This window comes from Aquila chrysaetos, chromosome 1 (assembly GCF_900496995.4).
Source record: "Aquila chrysaetos chrysaetos chromosome 1, bAquChr1.4, whole genome shotgun sequence".
Taxonomy (NCBI): Eukaryota; Metazoa; Chordata; class Aves; order Accipitriformes; family Accipitridae; genus Aquila; species Aquila chrysaetos.
Genome location: NC_044004.1, coordinates 55,166,536 through 55,178,974, shown reverse-complemented (window position 1 = coordinate 55,178,974; position 12,439 = coordinate 55,166,536). Strand labels below are relative to the sequence as shown.

The following is a 12,439-nucleotide window of genomic DNA, read 5'->3' as shown; positions in this document are numbered from 1 at the left end:
CTGGCTGGGCTTGAGAAACTGAAAAATCCTTGACTTTAGACTAAACACTACTTAGCAACAACTGAAAACATCAGTGTTATCAACATTCTTCGCATACTGAACTCAAAACATAGCACCGTACCAGCTACTAGGAAGACAGTTAACTCTATCCCAGCTGAAACCAGGACATAGAGCTAGGTAAATTGTACCATCTGGTGATCAGAGGGTACATTTTGTTGGACATAAGTGAGGTGTTCCCTCCTGTGACTCTTCCCACTCTAAAAATATTTTAGCATAGCACTGGCTGTACTTACATTAATACGGCAGAAGCATGAGAAATTCGCTTACTATCGAGAGTAAAGTTTGACAATTTAACTTGTGTTTTTTAAGGTCCTGAAAAACTGTTTAGATATGTTGGCTTAAGAATGATTGGAACTTGGACTTCATGCAGGCAATCTAAATACTTTATTCAATCCTTAACAAATCAGCAGGAAAAGTTCCATTACTTAATGGAAGTTGGACTACTTTGTCTTTATTTCATAATAACATGTGTCTTAACCACCCACAAACAGAACAAATCACTTGAGTATTCTAATAGCATAAGACTTGCACAATGCATTTGTAAGTACGTGGTTTATAGAAATTAGTGTACCATGTGGAGAAAAAAAAATAGAAATATTCTGTCTTGTTCAAAGAGAAATACAGATTGAATGAAAGAAAGCTCTGGGAGATTCCCCTGTTTACAATTTTTGAAAATGCATTGAATGAAGACACTTTGAACTTGACCTTTTCTCTATTCAATGCATAAAATAAGTATAAGGGGATAAGGACTTGCAGAAAGCCTATTGTGTGTGTGTGTTGTGTACAATAAAATATCCAGCAGCCATAAAGTAAGAGGACTGTTTTAAATATAAAAATGCTACCACTTTCAGCTTCTGTGCTTTGATGTATCAGGCAGTAAATGGGGAAAAAAAAAAAAAAAAAAAAAAAGGTAAACTGTGATGTGGGCTGTTTAATCTTTATGTAAGTGATGGCCAAACTCTGGATTAAGCTAAATCTAAATCCAGAATAAGTCCACTGAAGTAATTAGAATTTTGGATCTATATGGCTGAGAGAGAAGCCATAATTTGTTGTACAAATTTATTTATCAATTACTTTAAAGAATAAATTGCCTGCATAAATAATGCTATATGCTTGAATAATAAAGATTTTATTGTGAAGTGCATAAGTTCGAACTAGTTGTAACTAGTTAATACCATCAACAAAAAAGCAGAAGCCTGAACGAAGTTCTTTCAATGCTGTAATACTGAACTCTGCTCTGAGATATGCTTGTGTAACTATGGCACGAATATGTTGAAAGGTTGCTGAGAAGTAATTGCGTGAAGACTTTTTTGAACCTCAATGCTCTCTGAGTCCTTAGGTGTGCTTGAGCAAGTGGGGAAAAATGCTCACAGCTGCTGTGCATTTCACTTTATCCTGTGCATAGTGAATCTCATTTTTGCCAGTACAAATGGATTCAGTGTGTGGATACATATAGTAGTTCATATAGCTTAAGTGGATTTTGGATCAGGACTTTGTTTTAGTATATTTGCTAATGCTTAAGGACTACTTATTTGATAGTACTTTAGACCTTTAAAAACACTTCTCCAGTCAGTAGAGCTCCAACAGACTTTTTGAAGTAAGCTTAAGGTAGTTTGCTTTTTTCTACATTTGCATTTATACACGTTTCAGTAACGGTTCAGCTGTACGTGGCACTGACGTTGTCTTGATCTGATTTACATTTCTTAGTATGGAAAATGTTAAAGACTCAGAGAGTAGTGTGAAAGCCATTAATACCAAAACTGACATCTGGCAGTTCTTAGAACAAAAAGATACAGAATTTCAATTTCTTGTTCTGTCAGTGTAATGCATTTTGGAAACTATCACTTTGGAGAGAAAATGTTTTAAAGTTATAGGACAACAAAATGGTACAGATGTACAAACAAACAGAAAAAACATGCTTAAATGAACATCGTCATAGCGCAGAACATGATTTTCACAGTAGGCAGTATTGACACATTAGGGAAAAGTAATTTTCACAAAATAGTGTGAAATTCATAATAATTTTCATCTTGGGAGGTGTGCTTTTTTAAATGATGGCATCTTGTTAAGTCTGCAGATGTAGTATTTGGTGCTTTGGTTGGCAGAATAAAGACTTCCATACCTTAAAAATAAGAATAACGTATTAAAATCTCAATGGCTGGTGAGATATTTTCAAATCTTAATATGCACTTTTATAGCTTTGAATGTGATCGTTCCATCTTTTGCCTTTAATGCTTTCCTTTTTGCCCTAGTTCTTACAAAACTATTGTTCCACATTTCCTGTAACAAGCATTTCAAGAAACATGATATAGTTGACTATACAAGTTCCTGTTGGAATTTTATATGAACTGCTTGACCTTGATAATGTGAATCTGTTTATATTGATAAAGTGAATTATTATCTTGAAAATTGTCAGTTATGTCTGATGTGATTTGTTAGCATTATAAAATTACTTCATTGTTTCAATTTCAATATCTTTTAGCTTAGCTTTTAAAAAAGTATATTCTGACTGTAAATAAACTTGGAATTGTACAATGACTGCTGTTTTCACATAATCAGAAAAATTTTTTTTAGACTTTCAGAATAAGTTGTTGCTTGACTGAAATTGTCCATTCTTAGTTTCTGCTCACAACTGAAATAACGTTTTTTAGGAAATATCAAAAAAGCTGTCATGGTGTGTTGTGTGGTGGGGTTTTTTGTGTGTGTAAAAGTGAAGTAAATTGGTGATGTACCATTTTAAAGAAATTATAAGATACTTTTTGACACATTAATAACTTTAAAAATAGATGAATGTTAGCTTTTTAAAACAAGCTGGTTAAATAGACCTAGCTTTACTAATTGCTTGACTAGCTCTATTCCAGTATTCCAATTGTTCCTAATTTTTTAACCAGTGGCTGTCTAAAGTAAAATGAATGAGTGATTAATGAGCACAGGAGATAAGACAGGATTACATCTGATTTACTAGATTTTTCACTGGGGAACTCTGGGGACCCTCCAATTTGTGCATGGGACCACCGCATGTTTAACTATACCCACTGGTAAATATTCACATGTGAGGCATCCATCAGCATCTTTTTTGGCCCAGGGACTGGCTTTTTAAGCATTGCTAAGCCCAAGGTTTGTAGTAAGGATTAAGTTCTTTGGCAAACTATGTGAGAACGGTAAAAAACTTCATTGAGGTAATTAGTTTCACTAAGAAATGTTATAAATGATTGTAGAGTCCCAAATCATACCTGTACTCTACTGAGTTTTGCATCACTGATACCATCTTTTGCATTCCTAAAATGTGAATATGATGAAAGAGGAGAAGAAGGAACACTGTACGTACTTTCACAAGAAATGGCCATCTTGCAAAGGTTTGTGGATTGAAAGCCTTTTCTGTCAGCTCTGGCTGGGGGAATTCTGAGCATGTCTTGCATATCAGATACTCCATCAAAAAGGAGTACAAATGAGTAAAACATCTTGAAGAACTTCTTTCTTTTTCATTAGCATTACCTGGCCATTCTCTGCATTCTCATGCAGAGTATTTAGTAACATGTATTTAACAAGTAAAAGATTTATCAAGCTATAAGATACTAAAGCAAAGGAGCAATGACTGAACCAGGTAGAAGCATGTAATGCAGTTGGCATTCTTCAAAATAAAGTAACTTTTAAACCTCCTGATTGTAAATTTTTTTGAGGTAACATTAATGCAGCCGTGCTGTAACTGTTATACATAATTTTTTTTTTCCTATAAGATAGGTAATATTACTACGTGCTGATGGAGTTAATGAGTAAAATGGGTTTCAAATAATGAATATACTGACTACAGACAGACAACTCCAGGATAATGATACAGTGGGATTTAAACACACTTTAAGTAAAGCAAATGGTTGTGTGTTGTCAAGAATAGGTGTCTTTTCAGGATTCAGGTTTTTTTTCTTTTTTTTTCTTCTTCCCCCGGAACTAGAGTCTGACTGCAAGTTAAATTTAAGTTAGTATAGCTATAAGAAAGCATAACTATGTAAAGGTATATATTTCTTTTAAATCACCCTTATTTACCCTTATCCATTATTTTTTAAGTATATGCTTCTGTCTTACTCAGGTTGAGTCGGTTGTTTTTTTTATCCAGTAGGTAAACTCCTGAGGAAGACTTTCTTATGTCCTTGCACTTCCATTAATTGACTTGTATTTGGTGTGAGTGCAAGGTTTTGGTAGCGGGGTGGGGAGGCTGCAGGTGTGGCCTCTGTGGGAAGAGGTCAGGGACTGCCTCCTGCCAGACACAGCCATTTCCAGATGCCTCTGCAATGGACCCACCACGACAGAGCTGAGCCCATCAGCCAAGTTGGTGCCTCAGTGCAAACATATTTAAAAAGAGGCAGAAAATGTCAGGCAGACAAAGGAGGGGGAGCAAAAAGAGTGAGAAACAGCAGAGAAGGAGCAGGAAGTGCTCCAGGCATCAGAGCAGATTTTCCCCTGCAGCCTGTGGAGAACCCATGCTGGAGCAGATGGATGTTCTGGAAGGACTGCAGCTAATGCAGAATCCATGCTGGAGCAGATTTTCCTTGACAGGAGTTGTGGCCTGTGGAGAGCCCATGCTGGAGTAGAGGAAAAGGGTGAGAAGGAAGGAGTGGAGGAGAGAAACCAATGTGTACTGACTCTAACTCCCATCCCCTTGTGCCACTTTGGGTTGGGTGGAGAAGTCTGCACTGGAGTGAAGTTGAGCCTGGGAAAAGTGGGAAGGAAAGGTGTTGTTTTAATATTTGTCTTTTTGTTTCTCACTCCCTGAATCTATTTTAATTGGCAATAAAGTAAATTTCCCCCAAGCTGAGTCTGCTTTGCCCTTAATGGTAATTGCTAAGTAATCTCCCTGTCTTTGTCTTGACCTACAAGCTTTTTCATTCTATTTTCTCCTCCTGTCCCTTTAAACCAAAGTAAAGGTTCTGCATATGCAAACTAGTAGTTTTCTTGGTTTCGTTTAAAATTATTTATATAGGGAATGCTGAACAACAAAATGGATGTTATGGAAAGCATGGTGCTCTTCACTTTAATTCTGTGCTTTCTGTTTCCTGCCCAATATTTTTTTTTCATGGTGGGACTTGTCCTGCGTTCCCTGTACATGGTTGCCGACAAATAGTCTGAAGTTCAGGGTTTTGTTGGTAAGAGAAGCTAAAAATGATCAAAATATTCTCATTCTTAGGATGTAGCTCTATGATATGTGTCCTTTGTCAGTCATTCCTGACCCTACACAGCAGTTGGTGACTTCGTTTCTTGCCAGACCTCTTAGCAGCTTCACTGAGCCATGGACTTGGAGCTTGCAAGCTGTCAGCAGGACTTGCATTTCTTCCTCAGCCTCCCAGGCAAGGTGAGGCTGTGCTGGGGATTGGGGACTTGCAAAGCCCTCACAGGATTGGAAGTAGGTTATCTCAGATCATCCCTGCTCGGCAGGGTCTTCTTGGAGAGACTGCCTCGGCACAAAGGCTTCCTCTGTCCCCACCAGACTTGGAGGAGCTGGGAGTCCTGGAAGCTCTGGGTCTGTCACTGGGACTGTTTTTGTCAAACTGATTGTAAGCATTTATGTATATACTTGTCTTTAATATGTTGGATCGGTGTTTTGTTGAAGTATTTGTTTATGTTCTTGGGGAGGAAGTAAAGGTCTTGTGGATAACTTGTAAACCAGTTTCAGTGACCTGTTTTGCTTAAGTTTAGGATTAAAATCTATGTTAGGGTTCCTGTTTCTTCGTTAAAATAGGGATGAAAATGCTTTCAAATAGAAGTGAATTTACTAAGAATTTGCTTCAGTAATCCATATGCAGACATTCCAGGTTTTTAGATTCAAGACAGTGTAAATATACAATAGATTCTTCTGCTATACAAAATAAATGTATTATATTTCATGGTTGGACTGGTTCAATGTTTTAATACTTCCAAAATATACAGTGACGCTTTCTGTAAGGAAAAAAAAAAAAAAAATCATTCAAGTAAAAGCAGTGGTATGACTGTCTGATTTGTATTTCTACCACTGATTATAATTCTATTCATAGGTATCTGTGAATCGCTAAAAAAGCTGTAAGCAAAATTTGCAGATTTTTTAATGTTTTGCATGTCATACAGCATAGAATAAAAAGTTTCTACACTCTCTCAAAGTCTATACCTGATAACAAATGTAATTGTGTGCTTAAATAGTCTTAAATTTGTCTGATATGTGTTCCCACCCATTCTAGACTGCAAAATGCTCTGATGCTAGTTCAAGTATTCTGTTTCCTGATAAATGATTCAATAGGACAGCCTGTATTATAATGATATCAGTTTAATGAAAGGGTAAAGATATGAGAATGATGATTAAAATCTGTCAAACTTAATTAATTGTAGTAATATCTTTTTATAGCAGAGTTGCTCTGAACAAAATTAATTCTTGCCTACTGTAGTGAATAACTTGCATATAGCAGTTTTCTGTGCTCTTTATAAAAAACCCTATTGTAATATAAACAGATCTTACCAGATGGAATAAAAATATGGTAAATGAATAGTACTAAAGTAGAACATGCTGATTTTTAAAATTTAGGAAAATGTCTGATATAACTGAATTTTATTGTAAGCGATATTTCTGAATTAATTTACAACATTGTGTTTATCACTGATTGAAATAATTACATTTTTCTCCTGAGAAGGCTGAGATCCTATTAAGTGTCTAATATAACAATGTGTTTTACATACTTGTACAGGCTTTGCTGTCCGTAAAACTAGTAAACTTCTCAAATTGGAAAATGAAGAAAAATGTTTCTATTATTTTTTTTTTACTTGCACCTTCTAAGTTAACTTTCTGTCTTGGAGACCGGACATAATTTCATATCCTGTGATTGGGTAGGCTTTGTTAGCAATGAAGATACTGATCTTTCTTCATTGCCATATTTGCAGTGTGGGACAGAACATTGTAAGAGTCCCATATCGTCATAAGTAGTTGATGTTGCTTATTAATATTCACTACAAATACTAGTAATTGGTTTTCCTCCAAATTAAAGAAGAGACAAATGATTATACAATAAATGTTAACAATTTCTGGAATACTTTCTCATAGATTTACATATTTAGTTGGAAACCTCATGGGTCTTAAGGTTTGTAGATGGAGTGGAAAAGTTGCATGTGCATTATTAACCCGAGTCTCTATAACATAAAAGTTAAAATGTTTCAGATCCCACCTATGTGAAGTATTTTAAGTGACAGGCACATTAGGACTATATGTGAAGTGTTCTCAATTGAACTATCATTATTCAGGTCTCTTCAAAACATATTTCCTCTTGAGCTGCTGGAAATGGCTTTGAATGCCAGTTGCAAGCTCTGACGTTTGTAACAGAGGGGAGTGGCCAGGCTGACAGGAATGCATATACGAATCTCATATTGTTCTTTTGCTGCTATTCAGATTCAGAACTGTTATGATCCAGTCAAGCTAAGGAGGAGACAAATTAGCACAGCTCTGTGCATAAACACCGCATTAAATATTATCTTTTCTGAGATTTAAAAAAATTGTTGACGCGTACTGTTGCAATTTGTATACAATTTATAGAATACTTGTGACTTAGTGTTGCTCTGAATTTTTAAAAATTTTTATTCCAGGTACATAATTTGAAGGACAGTGTCTTTCATTTTACTATTGCGGATCAACTCCAAAGTTGGTTTTCTATCTTCTTTAGCCATGTGATCTCTTTGTACTAGGCTTGCTTGATCTAAAGCTGTTTGATTTTTAGTAAATTCCTGTGTTTGATTGTGCAGAACAGATCTTTTTTCTGAAACACAGACTACGTGGTAACTCAGGTTAATGTAAATTTGTGTTGCAACTGTATGAAGAAGTTTTGCAGATGCAAAATCTCTGCAGTTGTGTAAGATGGAAGGAATGTACTATGAATTAGACAATCAATCACCATTTACAGGTTACAAAAAACCACTAGCGTGTTGTATTCTAATAGCAATCTTTCCTGTTATTGAATATACAATACTATAGTAATTTAAGAAAATGCTGAGTTGGTATAAAATCCATACCAAAAGTAGTTTAAACAACCAGCGTTTACTTAAAATTGTACTTAAATACAATTTATCATACTTCTTGTGTGAGAGGAAACACTTGTGTTTATGCTCTCACTTCTGTAGACTCAGAAAATAGTGATGAAAACAGCAATGGTTTAGAAACCTCTGCATGTGCTAATACCTTGTCAACATGCAAGACAGACGTGGGTTGTTAAATGTGAAATAATTTTGGATTAATTTATTCTACCTGTGCTGCACAATTTTTTTTCTATAAATTACCTCACAAAATACAATTTGGTATTGCAGGAATTTGTATTGTCATGTAGCGTAGAGGTGGCTAGAAAAATCGTCCTTTTATTTGATGTTCCAGTATAGAGATTTATTATTAATTTATTTTGTTGTGTTTATATTCTAACAAAACAAGCAGTGCTCTTCTGCAGGTTTATCATGTTTCACAAGTTCTGGTCTTGTTTTCTCCAAAGCAAAACAGACTCATGCAAGCTATATGTAGTCTTTAATACAAATCTTGCATGAGCAAAAATTTCCAAGTTATTGTCTTGGTTCATGTAGAATCGTGTAGTAGATTTCTGTCTTCACTATGAAGCATGATACCTCATTTGAGTGCTCTGAACTATGGAGAAAATGTGGCAAAGCCTTAGAGCTTTCCATTAAACCTTAGTTTTGCTGTAAAGTGTTCAAACAAGGGAGTCAAAAAAACCACAAACTGGAAAATTTTAATAAGTAAAACTTAATAGTAGTTTTGTGGTTATATTTGTAAACAATGAAATGCACAAGTGGTTTACTTGATAACATACTTAAAACTTTTAGTGTGTTGGGAAGGTAGTTATTGCCTGGGGCAAAGGTACTAAGCTCCTTTAGAGAATAACATAATCATGAAATATGCTTTTGTAAGATCTTGGAGAGATCTCAAGACTCCATATGCCCCCACATCCTGCCATTGACTGGTTAGTAGTTCATTTATATTTACCTTAAAATGAAATGTGTGGATGGGTTCACTTTTAACTTCACATGAAGTTTATACATACATTAAGCAAGTGTTGTTTTACTTATATATGTAGACATTTATGACATTAGTTATATTTTTGTCAGGGTTTTCTGGGACCTGGGCAATATGAAATGAAAAGTCGGTTTCAGAAGAGGGAAAACAGTTCAAACTAAGCCATACGTGTTTTTCTTTCTTCACTCTTAAGTATTATAATAACCTGAATTTTAATAACCTGAATAATACAACAGTAAGATAACTGTCAAGAAATAATAATTGTAGTGTTCTGTGACTGCTTAATTGTTTCTGTGTGGTTTTGCATTGTTTAGTCTAACTGTTGATGTTTATGTGATCTATATGAATACAACTCGGACATAAAAGTATTTGTGGACCAAATGTGTGGGTTCATGTATACGCTTCAAAACTCTCATGTAAATGAGAAATTTGAATCTCGTGTTATTCCACCTGCAATGCATGGAGGAGGTTTCACAGGCATTTCAGTGGTTATAAATTTTGTTCAGTTAATGCATAATACTTAGGTGTGTGCTCTGAAAGCATGATGGCAGAAATAAGTGAAATTGCTTTTGGGTATGTAAACCAATGCAACATGTACGGTGTGTGCACTTATAGTGGGTATTGCTGCATATTCAAAGGAGATATTCACTGAACTGTAGGTCAGGTGCTGGATTTCATCATGTCTGAGGTGTTTACTCCCTTTCTGAAGCACAAAAGGTGTTTAAAAGTATCTTTAATTTATATATATATGTGTGTGTGTGTATGTGTGTCACCAAACTAACTAATGGCTTTCAGTTGCTAGTGATCCAAGGTGACATTTTTCACCACTCCATGACTAAATGTGAAAACTGATTTTTAAAATTATCAGGAAATACTCAGCAAATATGAAGCTGGCAATATGCATATGCTGGAGTACAGGTTAGAACAAACCTTTCGTTCCCATCTGTCTTTCCTTGTTATTTTATTAAAGGCCTATTTTTCCTCCCATCTGTATTTATCTTCAGCAGCATGAAGATATTTGCCCAAGTTTTTGAGACAAAAACTAATTTTGTCTCTCTGAATTAGATTATCTTTCTGGGTTTTTTTTATTCTTACTCAGTAATAATGTATTCTGAAATTATAGCTGGATAAGCATAAGTCTGGCTTTTCTTAAACACTTTCAGGAAGTTTCTCTTCAGAAAGTTACTGGTTTGGGTTATCAGGCCATCAAGGCAGTTTCTTCTTTTTGCACAATTTATATTCAACTAAAATTTTCTGTATGATTTTTACTTTGTTGATTTTAATTTTTCAATTCCCAAATAATCTATGTCGTAATCTGTGACATAGATTATGTTATATAGAAGCAGGCTTTGAATAGTTTATATTTTAGCAACTCTGAAGGGCCCCCCCGCTGCTTTATACTTCAGAAGCTTTTATTTCTTGAAAATAAAACACGAGGGAAAAAAAAGCAAGGTTGAATATGCAAGTGAATCAGTCTAAACCCAAGTCTGCATACCTAAATTGTTTTACCTGTTTTTTTCTGTGGTGGTGAGCACAAGTCAATGTAGGTAAATTTGACGTTTGTATTGGTGACTGAAAAATGATTTAATGGAGGAATATTAGTTGTCACGTGTTTTGAGTAGGACTTTAAAAGTCATATGACTTAGGAATACATTGACTTTCAGTGAGACTTTTTTTTGCTTAGTTTACATCTAACTATATTAAATTCAGTTAGCCAGGGACTCTGCTCCATGCCAACGATAAATCTCAGGCACCAAGGCCAACTGGCATTGCACAACTTATGTCCTGTGCTGGTTTTGGCTGGGATAGAGTTAATTTTCTTCATAGTATTTTGGCTGGGGCTATGTTTTGGATTTGTGCTGGAAACAGTGTTGATAACACAGGCATGTTTTCGTTACTGCTGAGCAGGGCTTACCCAGAGCCAAGGCCTTTTCTGCTTCTCACCCCACCACACCAGCGAGGAGGCTGGGGGGGCACAAGAAGTTGGGAGGGGACACAGCTGGGACAGCTGACCCCAACTGACCAAAGGGATATCCCAGACCATATGACATTGTGCTCAGCAGATAAAGCTGGGGGAAGAAGAAGGAAGGGGGGGACGTTCGGAGTGATGGCGTTTGTCTTCCCAAGTAACCGTTCCGCGTGATGGAGCCCTGCTTTCCTGGAGATGGCTGAACACCTGCCTGCCCATGGGAAGTGGTGAATGAATTCCTTGTTTTGCTTTGCTTGTGTGCGCGGCTTTTGCTTTACCTATTAAACTGTCTTTATCTCAGCCCACGAGTTTTCTCACTTCTACTCTTCCGATTCTTTCCCCCATCCCGTTGTAAGGGAGGTGAGTGAGCAGCTGCGTGGTACTTTGTTGCTGGCTGGGGTTAAACCATGACAGTCCACAAAGCTGACATTTTTTCCCCTAAAATATATTTACAGTAAATTTACAGTCCTTCATCCCTTCATTGTTTTGCTATGTGTACTAGTTGGCTTGTGGTATTTAAGTATCTGAGTATAAAAATACTTTCATTTTGGCAATGTTGTTTGTATTCAATATACACCACGTATTGAGACAGCAGTGATCTAAATTGCAAATGGACGGCATAATTTTTCAAAGGCAGGCATGTCTTTGAAAATGTCTGTAGCTATACCACTAATGCATGGGTTAACTGAATAAACATTTTGCATATTTTCAGGTATTCATATGGCTATGTATTTGTGCACATACATGCAAAGTATTTTGCACAATCAAGTGGTGTTAATGCTTGCTGTTAGTACATGGTTGAAAATCACTCCTATGTGACTGGAAAGATTTAAGCTGGTAGCTGCCACTGTGTCTGAATTTATTAAAAGAGAAAGAAAGAATACTGTAAACGTACTGTACTGATGTAAGCACTTTCTGTTTATGTAGTTTCTGAATGTGCTGTAGGCTGTCATTGGCATATTTTGTCCCCTTGTGCTTCACTAGAGATTTCCACCTGAGAAATCAATGGCACCAGCTCCTGGCACATATAATGAACCACACACAGCTCTCGGGTCCTACAAAACATGAGCAATGAAAAAGATTCTATTTGGTCAAACTGCTGTTCGATTTACTCAAGACTGCAAGCTAGAAAAAACACTGGGTTTGCAGTTAATCCAAATACTGCTGGTATTCAGGGTACACAACCTAATATTGGTAAGACTGATATTCTAGGACATTAGTATTTAATCTTGTAATTGAAAATACAGTAAATAAAAAATTAATTTGAAATGAAAATACTCTAAGAATTAGAAAAAAAGTACAAATTGGATTTTGGCCAAAGGAATGCAGATATAGTTTCTAATTCACCATTAATTTGGGTTTCTAGGAAATATGAACACTTATTTATCTAT

General features: G+C 35.9%; 1 long non-coding RNA gene across 1 annotated transcript; it reads left to right on the top strand.

The window, feature by feature from the left end:
* Positions 1 to 4,379: 4,379 nt before the first annotated feature.
* Positions 4,380 to 9,236, top strand: LOC115347133. Its single transcript, XR_003925383.2, has 3 exons — positions 4,380 to 4,655; positions 5,240 to 5,606; positions 9,172 to 9,236. It is a non-coding gene; the product is annotated as an uncharacterized LOC115347133 (long non-coding RNA).
* The last annotated feature ends 3,203 nt before the right edge of the window (positions 9,237 to 12,439 follow it).